Source organism: Apodemus sylvaticus, chromosome 17 (genome assembly GCF_947179515.1).
Source record: "Apodemus sylvaticus chromosome 17, mApoSyl1.1, whole genome shotgun sequence".
NCBI classification, from domain to species: Eukaryota; Metazoa; Chordata; class Mammalia; order Rodentia; family Muridae; genus Apodemus; species Apodemus sylvaticus.
This window is the reverse complement of record NC_067488.1, coordinates 16,134,857-16,155,628: the sequence shown is the minus strand read 5'-3', so window position 1 is coordinate 16,155,628 and position 20,772 is coordinate 16,134,857. Positions and strand designations below refer to the sequence as shown.

The following is a 20,772-nucleotide window of genomic DNA, read 5'->3' as shown; positions in this document are numbered from 1 at the left end:
GTCTGATTGACATGCTAATATCATTTTATTCTGATAACTAACAACAAAGAGATGGTAGCTATCTATTTAAGTATGAAAACAATGTCCAAAAAAGTAAATTGTCCCATTATCAAACAGTTCAGCACTCAGAAACCATAACTGAACCATTTCCATAGAAGAATTCACATAGTGAATTCTTCTATTATTTGACATGATAATTTGACTGATGTTTTGACATTATTTTGAAGTTGGAATGTAAACGCATACAAGAAAAATTATAAAAAATATATGTTATCTATAGAGCAGATAAGAATTTTAAGGTACATATTAACTCCTCATAAATGGATTAAAATAGTTACTCATATTATGAGATGCAGATTATAGGCAATTTAAATATGAAAAGCCTGGAGGTAATATAATTTTAAATGGATATGTTGACAAAAAAGGGGGCAAGAATAAGTAGAATTTTTCATTATCATTTAAAATATTTTATTTAAACAGTAACTCCAGAGATAGGATAATTTCAGTTCATTTGATATTCAATCATTATTAGTTTATTTTTGTAAAACAAAAAATAGATAAGCATTTATGAAAAATAGAAGATAGGGCAAAATCAACGTTATTGTATTTCAGCATAAACAGAGTATGAGAGAGTCCTTTATACTTAAGTATCTCAATTAGTCCTCATAATGCCCAATGTTATTGGCATTGGACTGGATAGAACTTGAACCTTGCATTTTTTATGATGTACCCAAGATCGAGTTTGTAAGTGGTAGGATTGAATATGATTTGTGCAAAGGTAAATCTCCCTGTAATGCCCAACCCTTCATTACAGCATCTGGAAACTCATTGTAGAGAAGGGATCAAAGTTCTAGAGTTAAGATTTTTCTCTTAAAGTGACAAATGCTAGACTGTTACTGGCTAAGAAAATAGGCTTATAGGCTTACTCTACATTTAAATATATTTTAATAAATCAATTTCTGAAAAACTGATATAACACAAAACAATTTAAAGTTTGTTATTAAAATATTTGTCAGAATAGAATTATTTTATTCATATCAATATCATTAATTGGAAGGATGAAAAAAATATTTAGACAATTTGAGAAAGTAAATTTTGTCATGAGATTTTTTATCCATTTTCAAATTTAAAAAAAAATAGCTGTTCCTACTCTTTCACTGGTTGAAATTTACAATTGATTGTTGGCCTTAATATTCTGCATTGTATTTATTTGTTTATTGTATTATTTAACTTAAAAGATTGAAGGACTATAAGCTATGTAATGTTTTTATTCATTCTATAATTTTTATTGAACTATTCTTCAATAATTTGCAATTTATTATAACAAAAATGTCCTTTTTGCTCAACTAGAACCACATATATGTCTCTGTAAATCTCTTACTTTTTAGACCATCCATAATCACCATAGGTAGATGAAAAAGAGTTCACATTATGTGACATTATTCATATCAACCAGATGATAGATGAAGACAGGGTGTAATTCTGAAGCCTAGAATGCTCTAAATCTCATTGGATAGCCAAGAGTGGCTTTAGTTCCTCCTATTTAAACTTTAGTTCCTCCTATTTTTATTTTAATTGAGATTTGTGAGATAAGAATGAGCCATCATACTAAATCAGATTCTCAACCAACAATGTTATTTATGTGGATATTTTTATTCAATTATTATACTTTGTATTTCCTATAAATGTAATCTACTATAGTTCAATTCTCTGTTTCATATTTGCTTATTAAGTATTCTTTCGTCACCAATATTGTAAACCTCAGAGAAAGCTCAGGCAATGTGGGCAACCATAAATAGACCACATTCCACATTTCTACTTTTGATTCATTTGTTTGAGATACAAATAGTTTTCCTCTGGCACAGAGTTAACCCTGGAGGCTATGGTCTTAGAGTAAACTACAGTCAGGAACTGAATTTCCTATCAGTGGTTAAAAACACTAGATTCTCTTCCAAAGAACCAGGGTTCAATTCCTAGTACCATGGGATAAGTCACAGCCATTTGTAATGCCCATTTCAGGGGATCCAATGTCTTTTTATAGCCACTTTGGGTACTAGGCATCCATGTAGTATACAGAAATACATGCTGGTAAAATACCCATACACACAAAATAATATGAAACAAAATGTAAAACAATTTTAAATAATAATAAATTTATTATATAAAATGAATTTCTATATTAGTCATATTGGAGGTACCTGTATTTCCTTCATAAAATTTGTTTGATGAAATCCCGTCCTTTCCCTTGCTGTCTCTCTTTTTACTTGCAGATTTTATACAATGTACTCTAATTATATTCTCTTTCTTTTCTTCAAATACTTCCAAGTCCTCCATACCATTCTGCCCATGGAACTTGAAGGTGTTTTTGCTTCTATGTCTCACAAAACAGGAAACCAACAAATGACTAGACAAGAAAAGAAATACTGCCAACTGCAAACCAAAGCAAAAGATCACAGGAAAAGCACAGGGTGCATTTTGTTTTGGAGCAGCTACCTCTGAGCATGGAACATAGCTGGGGAATGGTTTTAGATACGCCCAATTGATAGATTCACTTCATCGGAGAAAGTTTGGTTTTCCCTTCCACAGTAGATATATCAATTCCAAATAGCTTCTTGGTTAAGGATAGGCCTCTGTGTCCACTCCCATTCTCTGTGCTATGATAGCCTCTGGTTTGAAATTGTGCCATTTTTGAAAGCAGTAAACATGCATGTCTTCACTCAAGGTCCCAATAAACCAGAATCCCAAACCAAACCATCTTGCAGATTAACAAGCAGCTAATGAAAGAACATGTTTTGTAAGGTGATCAGCAAGTTTAATACAAGCAATGGTATTTCTCTCAGCAAGAATCAACCCATTTTAAAAAGCCCATCCATTTTGAAGTCATTTTACAGAAATTAATTCATTCATGATCATAATCCCCATTTAACACATCTACTTCTGTTTCTAATTTCATGTGCCATTGATTTTTTTTTTCTGACCTTGGACAAGTAGCAACATCTTGCCTTAATCATGAATCAAATGAGAAAAATGATCTCTACATTAAACAGGCATTTTTCTCTCTTTACTGTCTTTTTTAAATGACATGTAATGATTATTGTTCCTTTTTGTCACTTAAAAATAGAAGATGGTAACAGAAAAAGCCTGTGAATAGCATATAAGGGGACGTGTACTCTCACTATAACATCGGTGTGAACCTGAACCAGTATTAAAATGAATAAACTAAAGAGAGAAAAAGGGAAAAAATCATTAAGCAATTATGAATATTCTATCTCAAAAGCAAAGTTCCTCTTAAAAAACAGATTATAGACATCAGATCCTCACCTGTGTATGTTAAATATGTCTCATTTATAAACCCAACCATCAATGCAGCCATGTGGCAATATAGAAAGCAAATTTAAGGATTATTGATTGGAATTGCTTTTTGTTCTACCATACATTAGCTGAATTTAGAAAATGACATAATTCTGAGTTCTTTTTGAAAGGATGTTAACAATATGTGGTCTACAAAAGATGTATGGTTCCAAAGTAATGAGGACCTGTGCTAAATAGACATAAACACTTGAGGTAAAACCTGAGATTATAATATAGGCACTTTTTAAAAAAAGCATGATGCAATTGCTTGTGATTGAAAAGGGGGTGATTTAAAAAACATTGAGGCTGATGGAGGAAAACCCTGTGACTGTGTATAGGAAGACTCATCACTTACAATCTCCTCTCCCAAGATGCCTCCTCTTTACGCTAGTCAGGCAGCACTGTATCAAAGACAGTGGACTTTCTAAAGAAAGAAAGTATGTTGCTACTTTCATATACTGTATAAGCCAGTATAGCTTCAGACATCCAATTCTCCTGCCTCAGACTCCTAAGTACTTGGGCCAAAGGCAAGTATATGCCACCATAATCTTGCATATCTTCTTGATTCTTTTTTTTATTCGATGTATTCTTTATTTACATTTCAAATGATTTCCACTTTTCTGGGTCCCCACTCCCAGCAAGTCCCATAAGCCCTCTTCCCTCCCCCTGTACCTCCATCTACTCCTTCCCGCTTCCTTGTTCTGGTATTCCCCTATACTGTTGCACTGAGTCTTTCCAGAACCAAGGGCCACTCCTCCATTCTTTTTGGACATCATTTAATATGTGGATTATTTCTTGGTTATTCCAAGTTTCTAGGTTAATATCCATGTATCAGTGAGTGCATACCATGATTGATCTTTTGAGACTGGGTTACCTCACTTAGTATGATGTTCTCCAGCTCCATCCATTTGTCTAAGAATTTCATGAATTCATTGTTTCTAATGGCTGAATAGTACTCCATTGTGTAAATATACCACATTTTTTGTATCCATTCCTCCGTTGAGGGACACAAATTGGAAAGGAAGATATCTTCTTGATTCTAAAGAGACAAATTTATCTACATCTGTCTTTATCCATCCATCCATCCTCCTTATTCATTAAAATAAAGAAACATACTCCTGACCAAAATTAAGACCTCTATAGTGCACCACTTTGATATATAGTCCTCATATAATCCTACTGCCAAGCCTTTCACTCTTGCTCTTAGGGACTTGGCATCCTCATCTCCACAATCATCCTTGCCTTTAAGTTCCACTCATAGCCATAACTCCCCATGGTCCTCACTGGTGAATGATTCAGAGGGGAGTGACCAAAACAGCAAGGAAAATGAAGCCAGATGTCTGAACACATGATTTGAGCCCTTGTATGAACAAAACATAGACTTCTATTGTACTCAAGGCACAAAAAATAATATAAAATTACAAAAAACAATAGATAGAAAAGTACTTTGTATAACTATATAAACACATGTCTGCCTATGAGTTTGGGAGGATAGCTATGACTGAGTGTATTGATTTCATAATAGAAAATCCAAAATATTAATTTATACATTTTTACCATTTATCTATCATTTAAAAGGCATTTCTTATTTATAAGAAAAAAATCTAAGAAAACATAATTATTTCTTAACAACAAGGAAAATTAATGGTTAGAAAGGTTATCTGTAATGAATAAAAGACTGTGACAACAGCCTAATTTTATGCCTCTCAAATTGTGGCATTCTTTCAATACTTTTGATTAATGTGCCACCTGAAATCAGAAGAGTATTGTTTTCTCTTGTTATTAACATTAATCTGTTTATTTTAAAAAGTCAGTAACAACCATAGCATATGTTATAGACCATAAATGAGCAAATTTTTGCTGAAGCTAGAAGATACTAAATATACAGCCTCAGGGCTTCATAAGTAACTCTTGTATTCTCATATAGGTAATTTACAATCCATAATTGAAGGCATACAGTGGTATTCTAAAAAAAATTTGCTTACAAAACCAGGCAATATATTGGAAGATACTATGTAACCATGATTCCTTAATACATGTACCAGACGTAATATGTACAGTCAACTTAAGTTCTTCAATTTAAAATTTGCATTATGAAATTCTAAAAAAAGGAAAATATAATAGGATAACTTAAGACTTTGTTGTTATCCTGAAATTTGTTTATTAAAGTAGCATAAAATTTGTTACCTACACAGATTTATCATAATTTTGAAGATTTAAAATTGTTTGCCCTTGGCATTGAGAGATGGTCCAGGCATTAAAGTGTAAGTGCCCACCCAAATTGTTTTACCTCTTCCTCTCTGTCTGTGTCTGTCTCTTCCTTTCTCCTCTTGTGTGGGTGTATATGAGGGAGTGTGTGCAAGAGAGAGAGCATTTTGTGGATAACCTAATTCTCAAACATTTCCACATCCTTCTGTATATCCAGACCTCTCCTAAGTAGAATATCCATTTCCAGCTTTAAACTGGCCCTGTCCATATGGATCTCCTCCCACAGGCACACTGATTTCACAGTGCCAAAACAGAATGCGTTATCTCTTCAGCCAAATCAATTCTTCCTGCTACACTCTTAAGGTCAATTACAGCATCATTCTCATCCAATCATCCAAGCTGAAAATTACATCATCTTTCTCTCCTTTCTTTTATTTCTCCCTTTAATATGAGTCATCTGTGAGACTTGCCATATAAAACTGTTCAAATTTATCATTTTCATCTTCATCAACATTATCCTTTCCAGTTCTTTTTAGTCCACACAAAGACTATCAAAGCAGCATGACATAATGTATGCTAAGCATGGTGCAAAACTATATGTATGTATGTTTATTTATATATATATGTATATATGTATATGTATATATGTAAATGCAGATTTTTATATTCAATCACTTATTCTTTTATGAATTCATGTTCCATGTAATGTATGAAGATATTATCTTCCTATCATAAAGTAATTAGATTAATTGTATAGCTTTTTGCATTTTTGAAACATCTTTGGATGATACTGGCAATAGACTCCTTAGGTTTCTGAAAATAAATAACAAAACAATACAAATTGAGATGCCTGAAGCAACACATTTTCTTTCTTACTTTTTTGTGGGTTAGAAGCCTGGGTTTTTACCATGTAAACTCAATGGATTTTGGTCTCAGAAGCTGCAATCAAGAGGTTGCCTAGGAATAAGCTTTTATGTAAGCTTCAGCCCCCTCTTTCATACTCATATAGATGTTTGGAAATAATTAAGTCTGAATAGTTCTTGAAACTAAGAACACCAGTTCTTCACTTAGGTTTGTCTATATTTCCGTAGCTCTTGGACTTGTTAGTGAAGCTGTTTAGATCATCAGTCCCACAAAATAATACTCTTTAGTGAGTTCTCTAGAAAGATAAAGATGTATACTATGCATATAATCACACAAAGAAAAAATCATGGGCTCTACCTTATTTCAAAGGGAGGGAGCTATAATATTTGTGAATATCAGGAAAAGAGTACCATGAGAGGACATTTTAAATTCTGCTCAACCTGCTAGATTTCCCTAGAAAATTGTACAGATTTCTCTACTGTCTGATTAAACCCAAAGTGACTTACCATTGTCTGCTAGATAAATGTTAACACTTCAGTAGTTGCCTTCAGTGTTTTGTATTACCTTTCTACTGTTTGCTTTTGTCCTTCCTGGAATACAACAACATTATATACCATTTCATTCCCCACCCCCCAAAAACATATATACTATCTGTTGGAGAGATGGCTCAGCAGTTAAGAACACTGACCTTTCTTCCAGAGGTCCTGAGTTCAATTCCCAGCAACCACATGGTGGCTCACAACCATCTGTAATGAAATCTGACTTCTTCTGATGTGTCTGAAGACAGTGACAGTAAATGTTAAACCTCATTAATGTCTTCTCAGTTCACAAGCTCGGCTATCCAGAGCAAATAAACAACCAAGTTTTTTTTTTTTTTTTAACCTGAAGAGTATCTATTTAAAAACACAATTTACAAACAATAGGATTGTTCATTTGCAGAAACACTCTGATGTTTCTACAATGCCTTTCCATATCATAGTTAACACTGACAATATTGTCTGTCATTATCTAGCTTATTATTTTAATAATGGGTTGGTGGAAATGGAAATTAACCTCCTATGATACAATGTTCATGATGTCACTCTGCTGCTTGACATTTTTTCTTATTGGTCCAATTCCCTATGATGAATTCAGAAAGTACTTCTTATCCTTCACCTTCACCTTGTAACTCAGGCAAAGTCTTTCTCTAAACTCATTTTTTACCCAAGCTGATAAACTCCACTTGACCTCTCATGAGTGCAGTTAGATGTCCATACAGTTCTCCAGGGCATTGCAGTATTTTCCTTTTTCTATTTTCCACCATTCTCTGTGAAATTGCTCCTTTATCTATACAATGTTTAGCATATAGAAAGCTTTTACTAAATTCCTTGAGTTGATAAAGAAATCTGAATATAGAACACAGATAAATTCTGTCTTCTTTCATACTTTCAACCAACTAGTTTTCATTTACACACACACACACACACACACACACAGCTGTATTCATAAGGAAGAAAATAGTCATTGTATCCTAATGCCAATGCAGAATTATAAACACCACTGGAGCCTGAGCTTTCTTTCTTTTTCTTATCCTAAAATGCATTTCTGCAGTCAGTTATTTTATTGCAACTGCTGTGTGAGAGATTGCACCTTGATTTTTTCATAGCTATGAGTCTCTGGAAAGTGCAGTCCATAAGTTAGTTATCTCTCTGCCTCCCATTTTCCACTATGGATTCTGGCATCATCATAGATGCTCATCCCTAACATTAGGCTGTATGAGGTTACTTTGCTATGTGATCCTCATGAACCAAGTCTGTAAGAGGGGTCTCCTGATACATCATTTGATTACTCACAGGGAAGTGTTCACTGAAATGTTTGTCTATGTTCTGAGAGCCTCAGGTTTGTGTGAAATTTTTTGTTTGTTTATAATTTGCTAAAAAATTAAAATAGCATATTTTTAAAAAAATAATTTTATTTTTAAAAATTTAATTCCCGTTTTCAGTGAATACCCTCAGGCTCTGATTATGCATCTGGTTGTAAGATAGGGGGAAAACGAGTTTGTTCATTGGAAGGAAGGACAAAAAAGAGTTAGATTTTGTGATACATACAAGATCCTGACTTCTTTAGGGAAGGCTGAGTTATCAAAATGAGAGAAGAATAGCATATATTTGAGGATTCTGTCCAGAAACAACTTCAGCAGTCAGACTGTTATACCACAATCACTGAGTACTAGATGTACTAAACTTTTGTATAAACAACCCTACGACCCCATTCAAGTGTGGGAACATGCCCAAGTTCAAAAACACCGGTATCATATTTTTCTTCAGCTATGTGTCAAAGAATGCAAAGTAACATTGGAAGATACAAAAAAAAAATCTGTACAAAGGGTAAAAATTAGAGATATGAGTTTTGTATATTGTCTTTCAAATTGTAATGTTCATCTTCCCGTCTCTCCACATAACTGAAATCTGAGTATCAGCTTAGAATCTTTCATCTTCTTAGAAGGTTCCTCGCTGGTCTCTAGTAGATATCAAGAACAAATAAATTTTAACCTATGGGAATAATAAAGCTAATAATTATATATTTTCCAAAAGTTAACTATTTTCTTAAAAAATATAAATAAATACACTGAGAGCTCAATAGTTCTTCCCAAGGATAGCATAGTTTAGTTTCCAATACCCATGCCAGTAGTTTAAAATATTTATACCTTCACCTCCAAGGAATTTGGTTCCCTACTTTGACCTTGAAGGAACCTGTACTCATACATGCACATTCACACAAACACACATAAATCATATTAAAAAATTAAAGTATTAAATATGTCAGTTATTCCTCATTTATTTTGAGGCTCAATCTTGCATAGCTCACAGATATCTGAGACTCAGGAAAGACTGTCATTTGCCATTGTAGACAACTACAGGAGACAAATGTTACTGTCACTTGTAGTTGAATTAGATTTTGACACCATAGCTCAGGAGATGGTAAGATTTAATTGAAGTTGCAATAGTCTGACAATACCTTAAATCCTTTTGAAACTAAAAGGAAAGGTCATTATCACATTAGGACAATATACTTTAAAATTACTTATAATTCCAGGGATTTTCATAAGAACGCATGTCTATTCTTTTTGTGTATATATGACTATCGCAGCATTTTTCTCTTTCAACCCTTTAAAAAAATAAAATAATGAGAGAAAGTGTGTCTGTTACATATGAAACTGACACGTCTGAATGGCTTGTGTTTCCTCTGATAATTTACTAACTTAAATACTTTCAAATGAACTTAGAGTTTTAAAACTCAGAGATGAACATGGAAACAAACAAGAGTTATCAATTAGTGGAGGTGAACTGTTTTAAGTAGATCATCATACCACATTTCAGGGGTAGTATTAGGTGCATGTTGACATTGATGATAGGAGGAACATTGACTATTGTCTAATAACTGTACTCAGTTTATAATCAAAGGTATGTAAACCTATGACACTCCCATCTGCTACATTTATCTGAGTTTTGATATTTTCCTTCACTTCAGCTAAAACATATTCTTTCTGAATCTAGTTTCAGTGCAAGATAAAGCAATGGAAATCATTGTCCTCTGTGATTTACACAGCCCATTGCCATGAAGATCATATAATTCCATAAGCTAAACATTATAAATCAAAGCTGAAATCCAAATGGGCATGTGAGTTCAAGTCTGAGATACTATGCTTATTTAAATAAGTAATAACCATTATAAGCATAAAAATTCCAAAGTGAATTATAGTGTTAGTCTATAAACCATCATTTCCCCATTACCTCTTAAAACTAGTGTTCCCAGAGAGGTAACTTATCTTTTGAAGGATCACACTATTTGATGCTATAGCATATTTGTACTTCAGACAAAAAGCCTGAAATAAAGAATAGAGGTGGAAATACCATGAGGATTGAGAGATCTGCTAAGCACACACTGATTGTGACACTTAACTTGCATCAAACTGTTGGAGAGCAGTTTTCCCATCTAGGAAGTCTAAATATCAACACCTGCCTAATATGATGATTGCAGTTAGTGAGGGCTGATGAAGAGTTCTTGTTTGGCTAATGTATTCACCGATTTTGTGCTTTGTATATGGGAAGCACTCAACAATGCTATCTCAGCTTTCCCCATTATTATTTCTGAAAGGACTACTAAAAATCAGAAAAGACCTTATTTCTATATCTGGACCTTTCAGTTTCAACCTTCACAATAACACCCACATCCATCCTTCTCTTTAAATCTAAGGAAATATTTTTGTTTTTTGTTTGTTTGTTTGTTTGTTTCAAGTAGAATACTGAACCAGTTTAGCTCAGCCCCACTAAAGAGGTAGCAAGTCTTTTTAATGAGCTACATAATACCAAATGAAAAAAATAGTGACAGCTTGCTAGACATAGGAAAAGCAGAAACCTTGAAAAAATGAAACTGATTTGGCCATAAGCTTGTTGAAGTTTTGCAGTAAATGTCTTTTGGACCCTAACTTATTTGTAGCTATACTCAAAGTATAGCTCATGCTCTCCTTTTCTTTTTAATAAATATATATTTCCAAGCATAGTAATATTATTACACATACTTGTTTTATGAAAAAGCTAGGATATGTGTTTAGTTTTATCAAAATCAGTTTATTAACAAATAGCAATTCTCCAATAGCACCCAGTAGTCTGGAGCAAGAGAAGAAACCTTGCTTCTCCTCTTGTATCTATAATTTAGAAGTTGGGAACTGTTGGAGAGACATTTTCTTGTTGATTTACCATGTATGCAGTGGAGTACAATGATAGTTTCTTAATTTTGCTAATTTGCTACTATAGTCAGGCAATGGTAAATGATTTACATATATCAAGCTATACAGTACTCTCAGAAACATTATGTAGATAACAGGTCATTCTCTTGTATATTGATGAGACTAAAGTCACCCACAAAGACAGGTCTCTTGATGCTCTATATGAGCACAGTCAGAAAGAACTCATTGTATGTATTTTTACATCATAACATTCATTATTAATTGAGCAGGAATAAACTTAAGTTCATTACTTATATAAAAACCAAATTACATAACTTTCTTTGTTTAAGATACCTAAATGAATGTCAAACATGTATCAGTGTCAGGTAGCACAAAGACTAGACAAAATAAAGAAGTAAATAAATGATTTAATATGTATAAAGGGGGAACATATAAACTGTATTAGGTAATGAAAAATCTATTAACTTTTGTTGAAGTAAAGAAACACATCTTACAGCATCTTTCATAAGCTTTCCTGAAAGGAAATGAACGTGCATTTCTCTATCCTCTGCTTGCTTTACTGAACCAATTTAGTAGGATATTCTATTACTTCAAATATAAGATTACAAACATGGAAATGAAATTGGAGATAATATGGCCACTTTTAAAACTTGAGCAGTAGTTGTGCTCCAGAACTCCAGAACATTTACAGATAAACCTTAACACTTATTAAACTTTGTGCAGAAACACATATATCTAGTAAGATATTTTGTGAAGTCTACTATTATATCTTTAATTCACAGTAATGTAGCTGGTTTAACAACTTTAATTCACAAGTGTTTGACATTCTTATGTACCTGATTTTTTATTCTGTTATATGGTCATACTGCATTGCCATACTTCAAATATATCTGAGTATCTAACTCTCCTTGGATATATTATGAGAAAAAGAATAAAGAAAAATCCAGACCATTGGTTTGTATGGTAGTCAGGACAAGACTATGTGCATTAACTAGAGATTTTGAGAGAGGTACTGTTCTAAGAACAAAGAACATCAGCATATTTATACCCACACTCAAGCTATGGCTTGGATAAATAAGGAATAAGTATGAATATAGAAGAGGCCAGGATCTGGGGTATAGAAGGACCAGCAAAGGAGACAGAAGCCTACAGTGTCTGAAAAAGAAAATAGATCAGAAACTGAGAGATTCCTAGTGTATAAGTAAAATTTTTAAGGAGAAGAAATTCTAGTACTGACTGCAGAAAATGAAGCAAGACAAAGAATTATTATGGTGACATGTATTTTGTTGGTGATCTTGTCAAATGTCATTTCAGCATTATAGTGACTAATTGAGGAAACAAGAGGATTTCAGTAATAGATACAACTCTTGCAGACTGTCCTAGTATATTATTTATATTACTATGCCTGAGATGGTATAATTTATAAAAATTTAATATTTGTTTGCTAGAGTTCTTGGTTCTTGGCAACCAAAGATGAAGGCATGTATAGTTAGAGCCATCTTGGGAAAAGGTGAAAGGACAAATTAACATAAGTGAGAGAGAAGGACAAGCTTTTGTAATAAATATGCTGTGATAACTTGTGTGAATGTCAACTTGACAGAGTTAGAACCACCTAGAAACCCTACCTCTGGGTATCTCTATGAAGATGTTTCTGAAGGGGAATGTCTTTGGAGAGAAGATTCCATAATTTGGTCTAAGTACCCAGAATTTTAAAAAGAGAAGAAAAAGAGAGAGGAAAGATTATCATAATGCCCACTCATAGTGCTCTCTATGCCCTGATTCAAGGTGCAAAATGATATAAGTCATATGGAAGACTTGGATATTTGGAAAGAGATATTGGTTATAAAGTAATGAGAAAAAATGGTTCAGAGTAAATAGATTTGGGAGATGTTTAAAACATTAAGAAATGGGAAAGACGTTAATTTTAAAAGCTTGACCATGTATGATGATTGTGGAGTCATACTGATAAGTATGAGGTGTTAACAGATTCTGAAGAAGTATTGTCTGATAACATATCTCTAAGCTTTAAATGAGGGAAGAAATTTAGTTTTGTAACACTGATGAGTGTGAGCAGTATGTCCAGGTCCAAAGGCATGTAAAAATGTGAATGTAGGCAGAAGAACAGCTACTATATGAGAAGAAAACACAGAAACTAAAGCAAACCAAATCAAACAAAATACCAAATGCAATTAAAATGACAGGCAGTTATACCCAACCAGGTATGAACTAAGAAATTACTTAAATATTATCCCTAAAGTGATTCCAGGTAAGCTGTAACTTATCCACAGTGTCCAGTTTAAAATCTGATACCTAGAGAGGTTAAGTAAATTCTCATAAAAGGTGAGTTCAGAAACTACATTCCTACTTTGCCAGGTTGAATCCAGGATTCACAAATCACTTTTTATATAAAGATTATCCAACCTAACACAGCAATGCAATATGTTAGAATTATGTGAAATAGAATTACCTAAAATGTTTCCTACTCAACAAGATTGATTATAAATATTAACTGTGGCTGTATCTTGTCCCATATGCAAAAATATTGACAGTGCTCACTATTAACATCCATCTCTAAAATGCTGATAAAGCCTTTGGCCAAAAGAATTTCAGCTAATAACTGTGTACTAGTCTGATTATTTATCCTTTTGATGGTGGGTCTTTGTTGCCAGCCTATACTTTCTTTATATGTATACCATTGTGGTCTAGAATACAGAAGTTATTTTTGGAAGTGCAGCAAGCTTTTTGCTACTTAATGCTCAATAATTTTAGAAAGCTGCAAAAATTAAATGACACAACATAATGAATATGTAGTTAGCCACTGGGTCTTGAAAAAGAATCATGTATATAAAGACTGATGCATAAAGCCTCCTGGTAAGTCACTTTTTAAAATTTTTTGTAAATATATTTCTTTTTCATAAAGTGTATCCTTATTATAGCTTTTCCTCACTCAATACATTCTATGTTACCCTGCTCAAAAGATATCCACTCCTTTTATCTCTCATTAGAAATAAAGAGGCTTCTAGTAGATAATGCATGACAGTATCTGACAAGACATGACAAAATAAAATGTATTAGCATGCTGCAAAAGCTATCATACCAAAGTTAGTCAGGGCAACCCAACAAGAGGAGAAGAGTTCCATGGGCTTGCACAAGAATGAGAGACCTACTTATGCATATACTCCAGAGTCCCACAAAAGTACTAAACTGAAAGCTATAATATATGCACAGAGGACCTGGAGCATACCGGTGTGAATACTGTGGTTGCTTCTTTTGTCTCTGTGAGTTCATAGGAGACTTGCTCAGTTGGTTCTAGTTCTCATGGTATATTCTGTCCCCTCTGGTTCTTTTCCTCTTTCTTCCTCTTCTGTGGGGTTCCCTGAGTTCGGATGGAAAGGATTTATTGTAGATACTCCATTTAGAGCTGTATGTTCTAAAGATTCTCTTTTTCTGCATGATGTCTCTCTATGGATCTCTGTATCTTTCTTTTTTTCAGTCTTCTGCAGGATATTTCTCTGATAATTACTAAGTCACTTATGTATGCCTATATCAAAATATCATTAGGAGTGATTTTATTGTTTTTTTATAAACAGTTCTTTGCTATCTTGTGTTTGGTTCTTGGTCATCAAAGCAGTATTGTGTGGGGGTTATATCTCATGGAGTGGCCCGCCAGACAAGTGAGACATTAGCTGGCTCTTCCCACAAGTTTTGTGACACCTTTGCCTCAACAGAACTAGAAGGCAAAACAGATTTTAGTTAAAGGTTTTGTTGCTGGATTGGTCTTTATGTTTTGCTTTTAGTAGCCTGCAGTGTAGCTTCCTGCACTAAAGATGATAGGTGTGAAGGCTCCAGGTAGGCACCAGCTAGACTTCCCCATGTTCTAGGAGTTTTGTAGGTATTATACTCAGCTTTGGGAACTTGCTGTCAGTTTGTGGAGAGAAACCCTTTTAGCAATAGTCTGGGTTGTGTGGAAACTTCAATGGGACCACTAGGCCATTAATAAAATGCCACCCAGTCCTGTTATTGCAAGGTGCAGTTGATGAAAAGAGATGGCTAGTTGGGACTACATCTCCCTCATGATTCGCAGACCTTATTTGAATCACCTTTATATATATTTTTTTAAATTTTTTTATTCGATATAATTTATTTACATTTCAAATGATTTCCCCTTTTCTAGCCCCCCCCTCCCCAAAAGTCCTGTAAGCCCCCTTCTCTTCCCCTGTCCTCCCTCCCACCCCTTCCCAGTTCCCCGTTCTGGTTTTGCCGAATACTGTTTCACTGAGTCTTTCCAGAACCAGGGGCCACTCCTCCTTTCTTCTTGGACATCATTTAATATGTGGATTATGTCTTGGGTATTCCAAGTTTCTAGGTTAATATCCACTTATTAGTGAGTGCATACCATGATTGATCTTTTGAGACTGGGTTACCTCACTTAGTATGATGTTCTCCAGCTCCATCCATTTGCCTAAGAATTTCATGAATTCATTGTTTCTAATGGCTGAATAGTACTCCATTGTGTAGATATACCACATTTTTTGCATCCACTCTTCTGTTGAGGGATACCATATATTTTATGGAGTTAGGGTGTTTCCACTGCATATTATCTCTCAAATTTTTATTAATTCCAGAAGTATCTTCACAAATTCCCACCTTTATCTCTTTCTCTCTCTCTCTCTCTCTCTCTCTCTCTCTCTCTCTCTCTCTCTCTCTCTCTCTCTCTCTCTCTCTCTCTTTCTCTCTCTCTCTCTCCCTTTTCAAATCTTATATCCTGGTTAACATCTCCACTGCCCTGAATCCACTCATAAATATATTCTATTTCCCCCTCCTTGGAAGAGCCATGTATCCCACTATTCTCTTCCTCTGAATCTACTCTCTATGAATCTACAGATAGAAGGTTGGTTGCCACTTATGTAATAACTAATAATCCATATATAAGTGAATACATAGCATATTTATCTTTCAAGGTTTCACTTACCATACTCAGGATCATTTTTTTTATAGTTCCATCCAATTTATGCTAACTTCATGACCTCATATATTTTTTGCAGCAGAGTAATAATCAATTATGTAAATGTATTGCATTTTCTTTATCCATTCTTTTGCTGAGGGACATTTAGTTCATTTCAAGTTTCCGGTTATTATAGAGAGTAGAAAATGACATGGTCAAACAAGTGTCCTTAGAGGCATGCATGAAGCATCCTTTCGGTATATCCCTGATTGATATACCTGAATCTTGAGAAAAACTGATTCCCAACGTTCTAAGGAATTGACACATTGATTTCCATGGTGACTGTACAAGTGTGCACTATTTGCAACAGTGGAGTAGTATTTCCCTTGTCCCACATCCTTACCATCATGAGCTGTCACTTGTTTTACTGAACTTAGTCACTTTAAAAGTCTTAGGTGGCATCTCAAAGTAGTTTTTATTTGCCTTTCCCTGGATGTGAAGGAGGCTGAACATTTAAGAATTTCTCAGACATTTGTAATTTTTCTATAAGCCCTGAGGGCCAGCAGAAAGAATGGAAACAGGAAACCTCAGGAGAAAGGAAGTTGGGGGGCCCCTCCAGAATGCACCAGAGACCTGGGAGGTAAGAGACGCTCAGAATTCAAAGGGAGGGAACTTAGATGAAATGTCCTACAGTAGGGAGAGAGAACTTATAGATCCCACCTCAAGGAGGAAGATAGGACATCAAATGAGGGAGAGGGGGGCCATCCCACAGTCGCAACTCTTACCCATAAGTGTTTCTGTCTGAAAGAATTATAGGTATGGAAATGGAGAGACGCCTGAGGAAAAGAAGGTCCAGCAACAGGCCCAAAGTGGGATCCAGCTCAAGGGGAGATTCCAAGGCCTGACATTATTACTGAGGCTATGGAATGCTCACAAAAAGGGACCTAGCATGACTGTACTCCAGAAGACCCAACAAGCTGCAATAGTCAAATGCAGATATTTGCACCCCGCCAATAGACAGAAGCAGCTAATCCCTGTTGTTGAATTAGGGAAGGCTGAAAGAAGCTGAGGAGAAGGGTGACTGTGTAGGAGGACCAACAGTCTCAAGTAATCTGGACCCCAGAGATCTCTCAAAAACTGGACCAAACAGGCAGCATACACCACCTGATATGAGGCTCCCAACACACATACAGTAGAGGACTGCCAGGTCTCTGTTCATTAAGAGATGATGCACCTAACCCTTAAGAGACTGGGGCCCCAGGGAGTTTAAAGGTCAGGTGGAGTGCAGAGTGGGGACATCCACGTGGAGACAGTGGGGTGGGGAAAGGGTATGGGATGTGGAACAGTTGGAGGGTGAATGTGGGAGGGATAAAATATGGAATGTAAAAATTACATAAATAAGTAAATATTTAAAAGGAATGCTATATTTAGATCCATATTTCAGTTTTTGAATGGATTACTTGGTCTTTTGCTAATTACTGTCTTGATTTCCATATTGTTTCTGATACTAACCATCAGATGTGGAGTTGGTAAAAACAGAAAAAATCCATTCTGTAGGCTGACATCAGGTTACATAGAGTTTAGTATTTTGCAAGGTGATAAATATTTATCTATTTGCATTTTCTACAAGCAGACATCCATTCTGACAAGCACCTTTTGTTGAACTTATTTTCCAATGTGTATTTTTGACTTTGTTATCAAAAGTCAGATGTCTTTAGTGTGTGGACTTATGTCTGTATCTTCAGTTCAATTTCATTGATCACATGTCTGATTTTTAAGCCAATAGTATTAAGTTTTTATTAGTATATCTCTGTATTAGAACTAAAAAAATGGTACTAATGAGACTACAAACTCTTCTTTTATAGTTCAGAATTGCTTTAGCTATCCTAGGTTCTATTTTTCCATAAGAAGCTGATAATTGTGCTTTCAAGGTCTGTGCAAAAATTAAGTTAGAATTTTAATGGAATTGAATTGAATATGTAGAATGCTTTTAGTCAGATGGTCACTTTTCCTATCTTAATCATACTAAGAAAATGGGAGATTTGTTTCATCTTCTGCTTTCTTTTTTAATATTTTACGTCAGACATGAATTTTTATTATAGAAGTCATTCACTTGCCCAGTTAGAGTTATCCCAAGATACTTTATATTATTGCAGCTATTGTAAAAGGTGTTGTCTCACTATTCTTCTCTTTTTCAGTGCATCTGTCATTTGTGTATAGTAGGGCCACTTTGTTATGAGTTAGTTTTGTAGTCAGCCACTTGGCTGAGAGTGTTTTACAGCTATAGGAGTTTCCATGTGGAATTTTTATTTGCACATATGTATACAATAATCTCATCTGCAAGTAATGAAACTGTGACTTCTTTTTCAATTGGTTTTCCCTTGAAATGCTTTGCAAGCATTTTATTGAGTATTTTTTCTATGTTCATAAGGAAAACTGGTCTGCAATTCTCATTCCTTGTTTGATCTTTATGTAGTTTGGGAATCAAGGTTACTGTGGCCTGATAAAATGAACTGGACAAAGTCCCTTGTGTTTTTATGGGGGGAAATATTTGGTGAGTATTGTGTTAACTCTTCTTTGAAAATGTGATGAAATTCTACTCTAAAACCTGCCATGGGCTGTTGATGTTGCTGCTATTGTAAGACTTTTAATGGCTAATTTTTTTGACTAGCAGATATATATTTATTCAAACATCTTGTCTTGATTTATATTTAATAAGTGGTACCCATTGAAAAAGAATTTTTTTTTTTAGATTTTCCAATTTGGTAAAGGACAGGCTTTTGAAGTATGATTTTTTTTTTGTTTCTGTAGATTTCTTTGGTCACTATTGTTATGTCCTCTTTTCATTTATGATTTTGTTAATTTGTATATTCTCTCTGTCTCTCTCTCTCTCTCTCTCTTTCTCTCTACTTTTTGCTTCATTTTGATAACTGTCTATTTTGTTGATTTTTCTCAAAGAGTCAACTTTTTGTTACAATGATTTTTTTGGATTCTTCTCTTTGTTTCTAAATTAGTGATTTTATCCTTCAGTTAGATTGTATCTTGCCATATATACCTCTTGGGTGTGATTCCTTGTTTTTTTGCTAGAACTTTCAGGTGTGCTGTTAAGTTTCTAGCATGCAATTTTATTTTTTATGTTGATTTTGATGCTGCAAATTTGTCTCATAGAGACACTTTCATTGTATCCTGAGACTTGGGGTATGCTTTTTGTTCATTTTCATTGATTTTATAAAGTCTTTAATTTCATTCTGTATTTCTGTCCTGACTAAAATTTTCCTCTCCTTTTTTTAATTAGATATTTTCTTTATTTACATTTCAAATGATTTTTCCCTCTCCTGGTCCCTTCCCCCTCCCCCAAAATTCCATAAACCATCTCCCCTCTGCCTGTTCCCCCATCAACCCTCTCCCACTTCCCTGTCCTGGTAATCCCCTGCACTGCAGCATCAACCCTTTCTAGACCAAGGGCCTCTCCTACCTTTGATGTACAACAAGGCCATCCTCTGCTACATATGTGGCTGGGGGCATGGGTTCCATTTGATTCATAATATCTGTTAGCATTTCAATGTGTGGTTTTTGCTAGATGACCTATCCATTAGAGTGTAGTACTTAAGTCTGTCTCCTATTAACATTGTGATAGGGTCAATATATGACCCAAGCTATAATAGTGTTCCTTTTACCTATATGTGTACTATTGTTCTTGCTTCATAGAAGTTAAGACTTGAAATGTCTCTCATCTCTTGTATTCTGTTAGTGATACTTGCCTTTGTAGTTCCTGTTTTGATTGCTAAAATTTTTATTTTAAGAAATTCTTCAGGTTTATTTTATTCTATTTCCAATTTTAGGTTTTGAACAATATTCATTCATTTCCTTCTATTGATTGTATTTTCCTGGATTTCCTCAAGGGATTTATTTTTTCTACTTTGAGAAACTCTATCATATTCATAAAAGCTGTTTTGAGGTATTTTTTTGTGCTTCAGCTATATTGAAATATTCACTGCATGCTGTGGAATGATAGCTAGATGGGCTCTAAGGGAGGCACTGTACCCTGCCTGTTATTGACTGTTTTTTGTTCTTGCATCTAGACACCTGTGACTGGAATGATTATAGAAACAGGTGCTGATTTCCATACTTATCTTTATTGGGTTGGTGTTTTGTTCCTTGGTTTCTGTTTCCATTCTTAATTTTGGGAGAGTGTGATGCCTGTGTATTGCCTGGAAGGAAATTTTCTTTGGATATGAACATTATAACCTCTGAGCTTTGATGTAAACATGTGTTTCTTGTTATTGGAATCTGACATTTAGTCTGAGCATAAGGTAGGGAGCTGAGGTGAGTTACTGGAGGAAGGAGAGTAGATGTTCTTCCAGTATCTGCTAATTTCTTCTCATTGGAATGAGGGCAGACAGTGAAGGTTACCCCAGAGGATCTGCTATAGCAATGAAGATGAGACTTGAGGGTTGGATCTAGACTCTAGAAACAGAAGAAGAGAAAATCTACAGACAGCATACCCACCTGATAAAAAATGATTAAAAATGCTAAAAAAATGATCTGTGGGTTAACCAAGAATGTTTGCTTAGGACTGAGTTAAAACAATAAGTGGTAAGATGGAAATAAGGAGAACGGCCTATTAGGTACAGAGAAACTGTGGACAAAGGGGTGAGCAAGGCTGTAATAGGTG

At 34.6% G+C, this 20,772-nt stretch overlaps 1 protein-coding gene across 3 annotated transcripts in view; it reads left to right on the top strand.

Moving 5' to 3' along the window:
• Window positions 1-20,772, top strand: part of Csmd3 (CUB and Sushi multiple domains 3) — a 1,209,570-nt gene that overhangs the window by 803,702 nt on the left and 385,096 nt on the right. The gene's annotated exons all lie outside the window — the stretch shown is intronic.